A 13,242-nucleotide genomic window follows, 5' to 3' on the forward strand; every position below is an offset into this window, starting at 1 on the left:
GAACGCATCCCTATTTTCTCCATTTAAGTAATTATTCACATTATGCGTTTTCACATTATGCGTCAACTTCAAGGAACATATCCCCCCGCATATCACGAGGATAGGGTGTAGCATAGATGTGTGCTTCAGCAGATGGGACAAAGCATGTCAAAATGGATCACAGAATGAAGGTAGTAACAGGCAGTCTAAAACCTAGCACAACACGATGCAAAACTTCACTTAAGGTTACCAAATTATATCAAGGTTGCAGGCAGTCTGGTTTAGCTCCAAGCAAGAGATATGGAGTCACAGCCTTAGGAATAATTTTGTGGCACAGACTGAAGACAATGGTTTGGAAATTTCCTAATATTTAACTGGAAGAAATCTCTACATAGTACTAAATGTTAGACAAGGATAACATACAGATCCTCATGGAAGGCTCACGCAGAGGCTTAAGATGCATGGGAATCAATGGTGAATTAGCCTTTTGGATTCAGTACAGGTAGTGCTCATTCTTGCTGAAGATCCACAGGTAGCAGTGTTTGCAGGGATCTGCACTGGGCATACAAGACCTGGATGAAAACGCAGATGGGTGGATTAATAAGTTTAGAGATGATACAAAGATTCATTGTGTTGTGTTAAGCGTAGATGACTAGCAGAATTCAACGGGATATAGATCAGTTGCATATATGGGTGGAGAAATGGCAAATGTAGTTTAACCCACTCCAATTTGAAATGTTGCACCTTGGTAGATCAAATTTAGAGACAGTGCACTGATGGCTGACTCATGGAAAGGAACAGAGACTAGATGTGAGGTCACGAAGAACTCCATCTCAAAATGGCGAAGAAAGAAAACTGAAGCATCAGGTGAATGCGGAGGGGTCAGCAATCATTCCCATCGGAGACCACCGGAACAACAAAGATCAGCAACTGGGTTGGCAGCATTTAGATCCGTCGTGGCCATCACTCTTAATGGAAGGACTGAGTTTGTGCTGCTGCTCTCCTCATATACTGATAGAAAGATGTTTTCGATATTCTGAGATTTATGTGATTATTGGACTGTACTTTATATTGGTCTCCTTCTGTTTTTCAGTGTTTTCTTTCTTGCGGCCGATTGGTGGGTGGGTTGTCTGTTAATTGTTTGTGTGGGGGGGTTGGGGGATTGATGCTATTGTTGCTGTTCAAGGGCCATATCTAACTCCCTCTTAAATATAGCCAATGAACTGGCCTCAACTGTTTCCTGTGGCAGAGAATTCCACAGATTCACCACTCTCTGTGTGAAGAAGTTTTTCCTAATCTCGGTCCTAAAAGGCTTCCCCTTTATCCTCAAACTGTGACCCCTCGTTCTGGACTTCCCCAACATCGGGAACAATCTTCCTGCATCTAGCCTGTCCAATCCCTTTAGGATTTTATACGTTTCAATCAGATCCTCTCTCAACCTTCTAAATTCCAACGAGTATAAGCCTAGTTCATCCAGTCTTTCATCATATGAAAGTCCTGCCACCCCAGGAATCAATCTGGTGAACTTCTTTGTACTCCCTCTATGGCAAGGGTGTCTTTCCTCAGATTAGGGGACCAAAACTGCACACAATACTCCAGGTGTGGTCTCACCAAGGCCTTGTACAATTGCAGTAGTACCTCCCTGCTCCTGTACTCGAATCCTCTTGCTATAAATGCTAGCATACCATTCGCCTTTTGCACCGCCTGCTGTACCTGCATGCCTACTTTCAATGACTGGTGTATAATGACACCAGTCATAATCAGCCACCATTCAGATTATAATTTGTTTTCCTGTTTTTGCCACCAAAGTGGATAACTTCACATTTATCCACATTAAATTGCATCTGCCATGAATTTGCTCACTCACCTAACCTATCCAAGTCACCCTGCATCCTCTTAGCATCCTCCTCACAGCTAACACTGCCACCCAGCTTCGTGTCATCCGCAAACTTGGAGATGCTGCATTTAATTCCCTCATCCAAGTCATTAATATATATTGTAAACAACTGGGGTCCCAGCACTGAGCCTTGCGGTACCCCACTAGTCACTGCCTGCCATTCTGAAAAGGTCCCGTTTATTCCCACTCTTCGCTTCCTGTCTGCCAACCAATTCTCTATCCACATCAATACCTTACCCCCAATACCGTGTGCTTTAAGTTTGCACACTAATCTCCTGTGTGGGACCTTGTCAAAAGCCTTTTGAAAATCCAAATATACCACATCCACTGGTTCTCCCCTATCCACTCTACTAGTTACATCCTCAAAAAATTCTATGAGATTCGTCAGACATGATTTTCTTTCACAGATCCATGCTGACTTTGTCCAATGATTTCACCACTTTCCAAATGTGCTGTTATCACATCTTTCATAACTGACTCTCGCAGTTTCCCCACCACCGATGTTAGGCTAACTGGTCTATAGTTCCCTGGTTTCTCTCTCCCTCCTTTTTTAAAAAGTGGGGTTACATTAGCCACCCTCCAATCCACAGGAACTAGTCCAGAATCTAAAGAAAAATTATCACTAATGCATCCACTATTTCTTGGGCTACTTCTTTAAGCACTCTGGAATGCAGACCATCTGGCCCTGGGGATTTATCTGCCTTTAATCCCTTCAATTTACCTAACACCACTTCCCTACTAACATGTATTTCCCTCAGTTCCTCCATCTCACTGGACCCTCTGTCCCCTACTATTTCCAGAAGATTATTTATGTCCTCCTTAGTGAAGACAGAACCAAAGTAATTATTCAATTGGTCTGCAATGCTAGCCTTTATTTGTCAAAGCACTGAGTTCAAAAGTCAGAAAGTTACATTGAAGTTTTATAAAACTCCAGGTACTCCACATCTGGAATACTGAATGCAGTTCTGGTCACCCTATTATAGTAAGGATGTCCAGACTTTGGAGAGGATGCAGAAGAGATTTACTGAGATGCAGCCTCGATTAGAGGGCATGTGCTGTAACAAAAGGTTGGACAAACAAGGGTTTTCTTTGGAGCGATGAAGGCTGAGGGGAGATTAATAGAGGTTTATAAGATTATGAGTGGCATAGACTATCTCCTTACTGGATTGAAATGTCTAATACTAAGGCATGCATTAGAGGGGGGGGGAAGTTCAAAGATATTGGAAGTTGTTTTTTTTTCCTCTCCGCCCCCCCCCCCCCCACACTGAGTGGTGAGTGCCTGGAATGCACTGTTTGGGGTAGTGGTGAAGGCAGCTATATTAAAACTATGTTTAAATAGGCACATGAATGCAATGAAAGTGAAAAGATGTGGATATTGTGTAGGAAGAGGGGATTAATTTAGTGAGCTACTTGATTACTCATTTAATTGGTTTGGCATAATAACATTATGGGCTGAAGAGCCCATTCCTGTACTGTACTGTTCTATGTTCTAATTGTGCCAACAGACACAGATAATTTTTTGTTGAGGAGTTATTGAGTAGAGTAGAGCGGTCATGTAGAAAAAAAGGTTTTCAAAAGAAATAGCATCAACCTGCATCAGGTAGATGAAAAACTGGAAGGACTGAAGGACTCATCTTTACTGACAAGGTATAAAAACCATTCAGACTCCAAAATATAAAACAGGAATTTTTTTTTTTTAAAAACATGACAGGCAACTGTATTTCAGCACAATGGAGAGCTTTACATATGGATAACATGGATCAATCACAATAATAACTGCAGAAATGGGTCAAAAAATGTTCAGAAGGAATAATTTGCCTTTGTCACAGTCATGCAGGTTGTTCTTTACAATTTAAATAAGAGCTGTCTTGGAATAACCTGATCTAAGAAATAAGATCAGGAAGTTCAATGGCACTTGGGAGATGTCACAACATCCAAGGACTTGACAGGAAACAGCTTGAAAAAGGACAGTACAGTCGGCCTTCCTTATCCACGGGGGATTGGTTCCGGGACCCCCCGCGGATGCTCAAGTCCCTTATTTAACCTGTCCAGTGTGGTGGTCTCTAGGACCCGGAGCAGCTCTGAATCCACAGTATTTCTGTTCATGAATGTAATCACGATTGAAAATAAAGTGGAAGTAATAAAGTGATCGGAAAGAGGTGAAACACCATCGGTCACTGGAAAAACGTTAGGCTACAGTCGGTCAACCATCGGAACAATTTTAATGGAGCATGTGAAAGGCCCTGCCCCATTGAAAGCTACAATTACTACTAGCAATGCAGTGGTTTAATTATTGAAATACATACGTTTCTTAAGTGCTTTATATGCATAGAAAGGTAAAATATGTACTATATACTAAGACAAACGTTTGACTAACTGACACTAAATAATACCGGATGTATCTGTTCTGACTTCAAATCCGACTTAAAGGCGGACTCAGGAACGGAACTCGTTCATAACACGGGGACAGCCTGTAATTTTAAATCATCTCTAGATTACTTATAATACCTATTACAATGTAAATGCTATGTAAATAGTTATACTGTATTCTTTAGGGAATAATGACAAGAAAAAAAAGTCTGTACATGCTCAAACAACAAGTGCTGGCGAGAGCACTTCCGGGTTTTCCCAATCCGCGGTTGGTTGAATCCACGCATGCGGAACCCGCAGATAAGGAGGGCCAACTGTAGTTACAAGGGCAGGAACTAAAATTGGTTATTAAAATTCATTTTAGAATTCGTTAATAACAGCTTGGTTTATAATTTGGTATTTTAACTCCATGGTTCAACACACAAGTTTATCAGAAGTTGTTAGAAGATCAAATATGGTATCTCAAAAATAACTAAATCAATGATTTTCCAAAAGACAGGAATCAAACCACTTATCTTAAAGTATAATTTATGAGATATTAAATATAAAGAGATAAATATCTTACAAGGTATTGAATGATACATAGCAGCAGTTCATTCTAAGTGCTCAACATATTCTGCCTGTAGGACAGTGACCAGTGGTGTTCTGCAAGGATCTGTTCTGGAAACCCTGCTCTTTGTCATTTTTATAAATGACTTGGATAATGAAATTTAAGGTGGATTATTAAGTTTGCAGCCGACATGAAGGTTTCTGGTGCTGTGGATAGTGTAGTAGGCTACAAATGGACTGATAAGGTGCAGAGCTGGCCAGAGAAGTTGTAGATAAGAGTTCAATCACAAAAGTGGGAGATGATTCACTTTGGAAGGTCGAATTTGAAGGCAGAATACAGGGTTAATGGCAGGGTTATTAACAATATGGAGGAACAGAGGGATCTTGGGGTTCATGTCCTTAGATCCCTTATATTTGAAGTTCAAGTTGATAGGGTGGTTAAAGCGGCATATGGTATGTTAGCCTTAATTAGTCAGGGGACTGCGTTCAACACGCATGAGGCCATACTGCAGCTCTATAAAACTCTGGTTAGACCACACTGGGAATGCTGTCTTCAGTTCTGGTCGCCTCATTATAGGAAGGAGGTAGAAGCTTTAAAGGTGGTGCAGGGGAGATTTACCAGGATGTTGCCTGGATTATAAAAGCATGTCTTATGAGCAAGCCAAGGCTTTTCTCTTAGGAGAAGAGGAGGAGGAGGAGAGGTGACTCAATACAGGTGCAAAAGATGCAAAGAGGCATCCATAGAGTGACTTTTGCCCCGTGCAGAAATGGCTAATTCAAGGGGACATGGGGGGGGGGGGGGGGAAATAGAGGTAGTTTTTTTTTCTCTTTAAAAACAAGTGGTAAATGTCAATGGTGATGGTAGAGGCAGATAAATTATTGACATTTAAGAGACTCTTAGATAGGCACATAGATGATAAAAAAAATACAGAGGGCCTTGAGGGAGGAAAGGGTTACATTAATATTGAAGTTAAAGGGTCAGCACAACACTGCGGGCCAAAGAACCTGTACTGTGATGTGCTGTTCCATGTCCTATATTCACAAGCAAAACCATCTAATATTAAAAATTATGAACATTTTAAACTTGATATATTCCACTCAATGGCAATTTTACAAGCAGCTATTAAGTTCTCCACTTCAACAATGCATTACAGGATTTTTCAAATGCAATCCTTTTTAATTTAACAAAAAGCTGGGAGGAATTTGATTTTGACAAGTTTTATGTTGATCACTGTTCATTCAATAAACCAAACCAACCAAATTCTCCAGAACACCAGTGTGCAAGAACCAAATAAACAATAACAGCAAACACTAAATTCACAGGTTCAGCAGGAATTTTCTTTTACTAAAAGCATGGCATAATTTGTAGACTACCCCTCAGCTCTAGGCAAGAAAACCATATTCTGAATTGCAAATCATATTGATAAATTGTCTGCCACTAAAAATGTATAACCAGCAGACCCTGTGTGCCAAGAAATTGCTATATTTGCAACTTAATTAACAATAGAACCTCAGCAATGAAGAGGGGGAAGGAAACTCCAAAGGCTTACCTCCACAGTTACAGGATCTATGTTGTTACCTCTCCAATTACATAACTAGCGAAGTATCTCTTAGACAAATTTGAAATTTTAAAGCATACTATATATTTTCCTTTATTTGTCACAGGAAGACTGCATCCATCATCAAGGTCCCCTATCACCCAGGCCATGCTCTCTCCTCACTGCTGCCATCAGGAAGGAGGTAGAGCCGCCTCAGGACCCACATAACCATGTTCAGGAACAGTTATTACCCCTCAACTATCAGGCTCTAGAACTAAAAGGGACAGTTTCACTCAACTTGTCCCATCACTGAACTGTTCCCACAACCTATGGACTCACTTTCACAGACTCTTCTCAAATTCTCGATATTTATTGCCTATTTATTATTTTCCCCATTTTGGATTTACATTGTTTGTTGTCTTTTGCTCATTATTTGTTTGTCCATCCTGTTGGGTGCAGCCTCTCATTGAGTTTCTTGTATTTACTGTGAATACCCACAAGAAAATGAATCTCAAGGTTGTATATGGTGACAATATGCACTTTGATAATAAATCTACTTCGAACATCTCATATTTCTTCTCGGTCTAATTTGACTCTAATTCACCAAATTCTATGTCACCCAACTCAATTTCTAAAACTTCGCTTGTGAGTAAAATATTCATTCTGTGATTCATGAAGACCCCAAATCCCAATTGTTATGCTTGAAGTGCAACAGCAATTTGCAGCTGAATGCTAGGAAAAAAAGAGTTCAACTAAATAGAGATGTTGCAAAATATCCCTGCAGAAAATATTTGAAATAAAAACAAAATTCTGGAAGCACTCAATAGCTCCTGCAGCATCTACAATAGGAAAAAGTTAATATTTCAGGCCTCATACGCTGACATATTTCTGGCGTTTTCTATTTCATTTCAGACTATGCTTGTTTAGAATGCCCAGCAATTGAACACATTACAATTAGGTGCTATTTACCTTAAAGTGCAGAGTGAAAAGAAAAACAAGACTCAATTTGTCTTCTCAATAAAAGATCCTTAATATAACAGAAACAATTATACAGACTTTGTACTTAAACTACACAGTGCCATAACTTTGACTAATTACTAATTATAGCTTAAAGCAGATTCTAGTCACTCATTCATATATCAGGACCAAACTAGAATGGGAGGCCACCTAGACTTCTTAAAAACTATTTGACAGTTCAACCTATTTGTGGCCGATTTGCTTCGTATCTGAAGATACTAGTTTCCTTAAAAACATTAATTTTCAAATAATACCTGCCTTCAAAGTTTTTATTTTATTCTGTGTAAGGGATAGAAGGGCAAGATGGAACTGCAGTACTTTTATTTGTAGTGCTTCATAACATCATCTCTAAACATTACAGTTCTAGTTTGCCAAACGTGGATTCTGAAGAGGAAATAATTTCTTGATCTACTTTACTTTTCAATTATCATAATCCTAATTAAATCATTTCTATACAAAACGCTGGAAGAACTAAGTCAGGCAGCATCTATGGAGAGAGAGGGGAAAAGACCTGACAATTTGGGCCAAGACTCTCAAGTCTGGAAAAGTGGGAAAAAGCCAAAATAGGGGGGAGGGGGGAGGGGGGGAGGGGGGGAGGGGGGAGGGGGGAGGGGAACAAACTAGAAGGTGAAAGCTGAAACCAGATGGTGGAGGGTAGATGAAGTGAGAAGCTGGGAAATGATAGGTGGAAAAGGTAATTGGCCAAAGAAGGAGGGTGGACCGTGGAAGAAAGAAAAGGAAGGGTACCAGAGGGAGGTGACAGACAGGTGAGAAGAGGAGGAGTAAGAATATTCCTCTCTCCCAACCTTCTTCCGCATCCCTATCACGTGCTGATGAAGGGTCTCTGACCGAAACATCGGCTCTTTATTTCCTTCCATAGATGCGGCCCGAGCTGCTGAGTTCCTCCAGCATTTTGTGTGCTACTCTGTACAGATGCCAGAAACTCAATCTCATGTGTTTTTATATAATTTCCAATTTCAAGGAAACAAATCTGGTCCAGATAATCCATCTTTGTGATTGAATATTTTAGAACAGACTATCACTTAAGTACACCTTCGTTATTCTCCAAAAAGTTTTCCACCTTTCCCTTTTATCCACATACTCTAAATCAGCCAATCCCCAAAACCAAGCCTGACCTGTGGTGGTGTGCCCTGTAAGAGCATCCGACAAGAGCTTTATATAACATAAATTCCGCCTTATTTGTCCCAGCTACCCAAAAATAAAATTCAGCATTCCAATAAACTTCTGGATCATTTCTGTATTTGTTTACTCATTTTAAAAGCCCCAGAACCACAAGCAATGTGGATTTTTATTTGTCCAGCTAGTGAAGAGTAATGACCCTGACAACGATGCAGTTAATGATAAATAAAAGAAATCCATCAAGTTACTGACTTACTGAACACAAGACAGAAGTATTTTCTCCGAGGCAAAAGACCTTTCGATGATACGATGAACCAAACACAAGCCATTTAAATTTCCTTCTACACATTAGATTTAATTCATCACCAATTAACATAAAATGGCAAACAATACCAAGTAAATATATTATCAAAAAAAAATGAAGCAACAAGGAAATACATGTCAGAATCTGGGACTAATTCAATTGTTGTCTACTTTTATATGCAACTATGTTATGTTTAGGTCAATTTTAGTAACATTTTGATCAAATACCAAGTAATTTCTGGACTAACCTCCCTATACCAAAGCACTGGAAAGTAGGTAGGAACTGACATATTAAAAGCCATATAACATGACAAAAGAGCTTCAAAAATCCTAATCTACAGTTTTTAAGCAAACTAAACTAACACGCTAAATGATTCACACTCATTTTAAATTGAGATCTCAAATGTACACTCCCTGACAACCAGAAACAGAAGCGCACTATTACATCCTTTGCCCAATCACATTTAACTACTGCACTCAGACATGTGGAAGTGAAAACACACCCCAGAATTCCTCGCACAGCAAAGGACTAGATTTTGGTAGCGGGTACAGAAAAGTATTATCATCACCACTATTTCTGCATATCTGGGGATTTCCCACATTAAACCTCTACTCCAACAGTCTTAAATCTACATTTGTTGCAACTCATGAAAGGTTAACAAAAGCCATTTAGCCCTCACATGCAATTGATCTATACAAAACAAATTAAAGCTACAATCCTTTTCCAATGTCCCATGTCACCACATACTTCAGAACAGTTACCAGCCCTTCCTTGTAATTCTTCTGCCTCAGCTACACTTGTGTTGACAAATTCACACTTTAACCAACATCTTCTCATTGAAGGTGCATACAATAAGCTCAACCTTGAACAAATCTATACTCTCTAATTCTGCATGCTATACTGATTTGAAGAAATCTTTTTGTACTTGTAAGGAATAACTTTTGCACAAAGATCTTCTGGTTACTTCTGTAGTAAAATGAAAACCCCTGTAGATAGACAATGGGTTTGCACAGAACACAACCTGAAGCAAAGGTCAGGAGAATAACAGCTGTTTCTAAAATCTTCTAAATCATGAAATAGCAACTACAATCAGTGGCCATTTTGTTAGGTACACCTGCTCATTAGTACAAATATTTAATCAGCAATCATGTGGCAGCAACTCAATGCATAAAAGCATGCCGACATGATCAAGAGGTTCAGCTGCTGTTCAGACCAAACATCAGGATGGGAAAGGAATGTGATCCAAGTGACTTTGACCAATGACTGTTGATGCTAAACAGGATGATGTGAGTATCTCAGAAACTGATCTCCCGGGATTGTCACACACAAGTCTCTAGCATTTACAAGGAATGGTGCAAGAAAACAAACCTCCAGCAAGTAGCAGTTTTGTGGGTAAAAATGGCGAGTTAATGAGACAGGTCAGGAGAATAGCCAGTCTGGTTCAAGCTGACGTGAAGGCAACAAGAACTCAAATAACCACGCATTACAACAGCAGTGTGCACAGCAGCATCTCTAAACACACATGTCAAACCTTGAAATGAATGGGATACAGCAGAAGACCATGAACATACACTCAGTTGCCACTTTATTAGGTACCTCCTGTACCTAATAAAGTGGCTACTGAGTGCATATGATGTGTCTGGAATTTGCAGGGCACAACACAAGATTATTAAAAAGGAACTAAAAGATCTGATGAAGGTCTTGGCCCAAAATGTTGCCTTTTTTTCCCTCTCCAAAGATGCTGCCTGAACTGCTGAGTTCCTCCAGCACTGTGTGTATGCTCTGGAATTCCAGCCTCCAAAGAATCTGCTGCTTATAACAGTCTAACTACTGTTACAAGGAAGATAACTCATTGGGAAAGTGTAAACATTTTCAAGATTTTTAATTGCAGGACCTTTACAGCCATGAACACTATATAACAATAGCTTCAAAGAATAAAAATACATCCAATTTCACATCCCTTCAATCATGCACACAATGTCAAAACAACCACTGTGCAACAAGGTATACATGTTAAAAATGTTCAAACTTGTAGAATCTTAAAACAAGTAATCCACTCAAACACCAACTCCCCTCCATAAAAATTTTCCCTCAAAATTCATCAATTGAATCTTTTAATGGATGAAATCTAACAATGGAAATAACAAACAAATGCCAGAAACCTTGAGCAACACAAACAAAATGCTGGTGGAACTCAGGTCAGGCAGCATCTATGGAGGGGAATTAAGAGTCAATATTTCAAGCCAAGACCCTTCATCACACAGAAACTACAAACCTACAAGCTAAAGCTTACATTCACGTTGACACTGGTAAAATCACATTACAATCTATAAGATCATATAAAATTATATTAAAATATGTCATAATAAAAAACTTAATTCTGGTTAGCAAAAAAACTACTTTTAATCCACTCTCTCTCCCTGCAATTTGCAAAACGAATGAGCTCATTCTGCACACCTTTTTCATCTTTATCAATAATATTTCTTTCCCACCTCCTCCCCACAACCAGCAAAGCCTCAGGTGATTCAAAAAGATCTAATGCAGACACACGTTAAGGCCTTATCACCAATAATGCAACAGCTATAGAACATGATACTGCCTTTTACTCAAGACTTTAAATCAGAGACCCTTCTTCTCTCACTACAGCTTTGTTTTTACAACTGAAACACACAAAGCTGAGACTGGCCTGGAATCCATGGGCCACAAACCCACAGGACCGAGATATTTGACAGTTCTGCAAAGATTAACCCACAGGTTAATGAAGGAGTCAACGGCACAGTATCAGAGGATACCAAACCCACTAGAAGAGGCCGTATATTTTCGCAATATATAGCAAGGTATTTGCAGAAGGAAGAATTTAGAACTGCAGGCCTTTCGCAGTGTAAACACCACATTCAGTGAGTAAAGAGATCCCTCAGAATGATTTTGAAAGAGTCGGAAGTTCTCTCCGTTATCCTAGACCAGCATTCACCTTCCCTCCCTCCCACCCCTCGCTACAACTAGCATTAATTAATCAAGGCCGACCTGCCCCCGCCTCTCCCAACACGTTACCGATAGTGGGATCTTGCTGTACATGACAGGCCTACCACCTTCCCCTCTAACAACAGTGCCTGCGGGACAGCCGCTATTCACACAGACAGAGGCTGCTTCCCTGCCCCCTCAGTGCCGTGCACCCAAGCCCATGAGTCCCGGGTCTACGTGGGTGCAGATAGCTGAGGCTCGGGCCCGGGGCAGGGGCCTAGCGCTAGTAGTCCGCTGCTTTCTTTTCTGCGGCCGCGCTGCTCACCTGATCGCAGACTCCAATTTCTGCTTTCCAACCCACCCACCCTTAAGCCCCGCACTTAAGGGGCCCCGGCGACCTGTCGCCGAGCACGGACACGGAGCACCGCTCTTTTCTCGCCTGTCTTCTGCCCGAGGTCATCCGAAGCCGACGCCGCCATGGAGGGAATGAGAGACCCGGAGAGCGAGGGGGAGGGGGAGGGGCAAATGGCCCGGGCCCTGGCTCGCGTCACGTGGGCCCTGAGCCCGGGCCGGCGCGTGGGCTGGGTAGCGGTGCGGGCAAAGCAGGAGAGGGTGCGATGGTCTCTGAAAATGTAAGGGCAGGGCACAGCATTGTAAGTGTGAAGCATTTAAAGGGAATGTGTTGTAATCATGTATAATAAGTGAAGGGAGGTTATGCAATATGCGTAACATGTAAAATGAGAGTATGAAATTATGTCAAAGTATAATCTATTATCAAAGTACTATATGCTACCTTGAGATTAGTTTTCTTGCCTGCATTTATAGGAAAATAAATAAATACAGTATGTTTTATGAAAAACTATACACAGCAGTTCTAGCAAACAACTGATGTGCAAAAGAAAACAAAATTGCGCAAATAAATGCTGAGAACACGAGTTATAAAGTCATTGAAACTCAGTGTATAGTTTGTAGAATCAATTCAGAGTTGTGAGTGAAGCTATCCATGCCAGTTCAGGAGCCTGATGATTGTAAGGTAATAACTATTCCTGAATCTGGTGGTGTGGGACCTGAGGCTCCTGTATTTCCTGCCTGATGATGGTTACAGGAAGAGAGCATGTCCTGCATCCATGGTGATATCTTTGATGGTGGATGGTGCCAGCTCTCGTTATAGATGTGCTCAATGGTGGGGAGGGCTTTGACTGTGATGGACTGGGCTGTATTTAGAACAGAGATGAGGAGGAATTTCTTTGGCCAGAGAATCTGTGGAAGTCGTTGCCACAAACAGCTATGGAGGGCAAGTCATTGGGTTTTATTTAAGGCAGAGGTTGATTCTTGATTATCAGAACATGAAGGGATACAGGGAGAAGGCAGGAGATTGGGGCAGAAGGGGAAATTATTAGCCATGATGAAATGGTGGAGCAGACTCGATGGGCCAAATTGACTAATTCTGCTCCTTTATCTTATGGTCTTACGGTATCCACCACTTT

General features: G+C 40.7%; 1 protein-coding gene across 8 annotated transcripts in view; it reads right to left on the reverse strand.

The window, feature by feature from the left end:
• Positions 1–12,361, reverse strand: part of phf3 (PHD finger protein 3) — a 170,589-nt gene extending 158,228 nt beyond the window's left edge. For 4 of the 8 annotated variants that reach the window (XM_072250561.1, XM_072250559.1, XM_072250551.1 and 1 more), the window contains exon 1: positions 12,081–12,361. The gene's annotated coding sequence lies outside the window, so the exon portion shown is untranslated. The remainder of the gene's footprint in view (positions 1–12,080) is intronic. The other 4 variants (XM_072250574.1, XM_072250584.1, XM_072250566.1 and 1 more) reach the window with 1 other exon arrangement.
• Positions 12,362–13,242: the final 881 nt, after the last annotated feature.

The sequence above is a fragment of the Mobula birostris genome, chromosome 2, assembly GCF_030028105.1.
Source record: "Mobula birostris isolate sMobBir1 chromosome 2, sMobBir1.hap1, whole genome shotgun sequence".
Taxonomy (NCBI): Eukaryota; Metazoa; Chordata; class Chondrichthyes; order Myliobatiformes; family Myliobatidae; genus Mobula; species Mobula birostris.